This window comes from Lycium ferocissimum, chromosome 2, assembly GCF_029784015.1.
Source record: "Lycium ferocissimum isolate CSIRO_LF1 chromosome 2, AGI_CSIRO_Lferr_CH_V1, whole genome shotgun sequence".
NCBI lineage: Eukaryota > Viridiplantae > Streptophyta > Magnoliopsida > Solanales > Solanaceae > Lycium > Lycium ferocissimum.
Window position 1 is genome coordinate 48,961,095 of NC_081343.1, and position 4,005 is coordinate 48,965,099.

General features: G+C 34.3%; 1 pseudogene; it reads right to left on the bottom strand.

The window, feature by feature from the left end:
• Positions 1 to 1,467: 1,467 nt before the first annotated feature.
• LOC132042176 (berberine bridge enzyme-like 8) lies at positions 1,468 to 3,295 on the bottom strand (annotated as a pseudogene).
• Between the last annotated feature and the right edge of the window lie 710 nt (positions 3,296 to 4,005).

A 4,005-nucleotide genomic window follows, 5' to 3' on the forward strand; every position in this document is an offset into this window, starting at 1 on the left:
AGATGGGCTTAGTTAAGATGTGCTCAATGACAGGTCATATCCTAATCTGCCCAACACTTACCAAGTTTTAGTTATTTTGTTTGTTTTCTTATAATTTGTTTAATTGCCAAACATATAGACAAACAAAGTATTTTTTTTTTAAAGAAAATATTTTAAGAAAGTTCATCATGAGTTAATCTGGACTATGTATGTCTAAATCAATCCAACTTTTAGATGAACTAAATTGAATGAGTCAAAATAGACTGAATTAACAAATGAAAGGATCGATAACCTGCCTAAATTTGGCATATTGGATGAATCATGTTTTCATGGCCTAGTTTTCCAATGGTGGTTCACCGGATCAAGTCATCAAGCTGTGTGTGGCAAAATATGCCAGCGTCGTCTAACATGGCAGAAATATAACAAATATCTTTTCCATTTTTAGTAATATAACATGGATCTAGGAGAGAAATACAAAAATAGAGAGATGGGGAATGCATGCGTACGTGCGTGTGTGTTTGCGTACGTATATGGTTCTTTTCAAGAAGTCACTTAATTAGGGGCGGTGTTTTAATTTGCAGTTGTGTCTCATTTACGATAATCCTTCTTTAGAAAGAAATTAGTAGGAAGACTCTCATTTCTTCCGCCCACCATGAGTTGTTGGCCTTATATTGATGAGTTTGAAGACATGACATTACGATATATAGAAATGGAGCTACCTCCTATCAGCTGGTGTTAATGCAAAGCTGATTATATTGTTGACAACTTGGCACTGAAGTCACTGGATTCTAATCCGAGACAGGTCCAAAATTTAAGTTTATATATTTCTGTAGTGATCTCAAATTGCTATTAGATAATGTAATATATAGTGCATGTAGATATTTATTGAAATTTTTAATCTATGGTAGAGTCTTGAAAAAATCCTATTGGTTCAGATGAACTCCCATACTTATAGATTTGACTTAGGCTATATATATGTGTTAAAAATTCACTAAATATGTACAAATAATAGATTCTGCGCTAAGTAAATTTTATGAAACTGATGGAGTTACTATTTTGAACCCATAAATTTCACATCTAGATCTTTATTTCATGCGCTTAGCTTGAGAACCAACACCTTGAGCGTCTTCTCTAATCCTCTTCGACCACGTGCACTTATACTGTCCATTTACCAAAATGATGAAACAAAGAATTCATATAATTAAGTAATTAAAAAAAATGTATTTTTTTTTAACAATATTTTGATTTGAGTCTCATCTCCACTCATTATTAAGATGAATTTTCACATTTTTTACTCATAAAAAAAGAATCAAATTAAATCCACAGATGAAGAACGTGTTGGAAACATAATTAAGTGAAAAAAATGCTTCTTTGACAACACACGTGTGTTATGTTAAAGATATAATTAAGTAAATAGTCTAACACGGATTACTAACCAAATTAAACTCAACACCTAGAAGAAGAAAAAGAAGGAAAAAACTTTATCTATTCATAGTAGGAAACGAAATCATATTAAAATTTCAACCTTTACATAAATATATTACAGTATTCATTATCTTCATAATCAGATCACTAGTGTGAATATTACATTTTAAGAATCAAACAACAATTAATTAATAATCTAAATGAAACCAAATCACCTTTTAAATTATATATAAATCCATATTTCCCCCTTAATATATATATATATATACATCTACTTCCTCCAAGATGGGTAAACTGGAATGCTTTGTTCATTCCTGAAGAAATTTTCAGGATCAACCTTAGTCTTGATCTTCACCAACCTGTTGAAATTTTCCTTCTTGAAATACTTGATCCTTACACTTTCCCTTCAAAGTAACTCAATTTCCCATTGTGTGTAATACCTATGTCAAGATCCCTATAATTCAAAAATGCTAACCTTGGGGATTTTGACACAAAGGGTGTCATATATTCATACAGTACTCTTGTCAAGTTGAGGTAATGGTTTGCAGCCTCAACTCCTTTCTCATTCCAATTTGTTGCATATTGAATCTTGGCAATATTTCCAGCTCTATGTGGCATTGGCTTAGCAAAAGGTGGAATTTCACTCATTTTTCCACCATAGGGATTAAACGCCAACATCGTTGGGGTTTGTAGCTCTATCATTTTCTTGAATATGAACTCTAGCCCTTCTTTTGACATTGGTTTTTGCAAGTAATCTGATTTCCTTTTCAAATATGATAGGGGAGGTGACCTACTTAGCAAAGCATCAATTGGGGTAATTGGCAAACTTGTATAGTAAAGAACGGATTCTATCCAGGTCATCTCGATGCAGTCCTTTCTTTCTAATCCTAATTCTGGGAAACTTCTGTTCAGAAGTGAGAGAAGTCTGTTCGAGTCTCCGAGAAATAAAGTAACAAAAGACACCCTTATGGTTTTCTCCGTGGTACGTGTAGTGCTATTAACTACGTCAATGATCATTCTCATGAAAAGATCATTGTCCCCTTTGTCGCAGCGGCGTTGCCATATGTAAGCAAGGTCGGCGCATTTTGGTCATAAAATCTCTGGACTCGAAAAACTGTCACCTTTGGTGGGACTCGAACCAACTTTATTTTATATGATAAGACGACTCCATAACTTACCCCTCCACCGCCTGTTATGGCCCAAAATAAGTCCTCCCCCATGGACTTACGGTCGAGGATTCGACCATGAACATCGATTAATTTAGCATCATCGATGTTATCGACCGTCAGGCCGTATTTTCTCATCATGTTACCGTAACCGCCCCCACTAAAGTGGCCACCAACGCCCACGGTGGGACAAACTCCAGCGGGGAAGCCATGCACGTTGCTTTTTTCGGCGATTCTGTAGTAAACTTCACCAAGTGTTGCACCCACTTCAACAAAGCGATTCGTCCTCAATGCTAACGTTTATAGACCGGAAATTGAACATGTCAACGATGAAAAATGGTACGTCAGAGACATAAGAAAGACCCTCGTAGTCATGCCCACCACTCCGAATTTTCATTTGCAAACCTTGTGATTTTGCACAAATAATTGATGCTTGAATATGAGATTCATGCTGAGCGGTAAGTATGAAGAGAGGTTTCTTTGTTGTGGACTCATTGAACCTTAAATTTCTTATGTATTCTTGCAAAACAGATGGAAATGAAGAATTATTGGGAGAATACACTAGTGAGGAAATTGGATAGGAAGGGTTTGAATTTGTTTTAAGACATTCAAGAAATGTTTGGTTTTCATGGGAAGGACTTATTGAAGTAGCAAGAACAAGAAAAATAATAAGGGACGAGCAGAATAGTGGAATTTTCGTCATTGGATAAATTTGATGTGATTTTAATGATTTGCTATATGGTATTTTATAGGGAAATGTTGGGCTAATAAGTCAATGAAACTGGTTTGAAAATTAAAAAGTTAACTTAAACAGAGATACACGAATATCATATCTGCTTCCAATTTGACCAGAGAAAATTCAAAGTAAGATATACGAATCGTAGTCGTACCAATATTATACAGTCGGCTTTGACATTCTAGTAGATGCATTAATTTGCTTACTTTCTCATCATCATCTAATTTGCGATATTCTTTTGTGTTATTATACTATAAGGTAAGATCGCGGCCGACTGGTTGGCATCTCAAGCTCTGAAACAGCCGCCCGGTAGTGACCTTAATTAGACACGTTTCCATGGAGTATGAGATAGGTATATTGTAAGAAAAAGTCAAATTAATGCAATGTGAATAAAAAAAAAATAAAAAAAATCAGGTAATAGACGACACCCCGATAAATTGGTCAATTCTCTACATTTATTTTAAATTTTCAACTTAAAATTTGGTTACTTATCTTAGAAAAGTTAGTATAAATCTCAATCATATATATCTTATACACCGCGACCAAGTTAAGAGTTCTAAGTTTTAGATCAAAACTTTATATTTTTGTTGAATACACTTGCTTAGCTATAACTAAATCGATTAAAAGACTGACTTTTCTAAAACAACGTACTCCTAAAGTCACGATTTGTTTGTGACTTTTTTTTTGAAGCCGAAAATT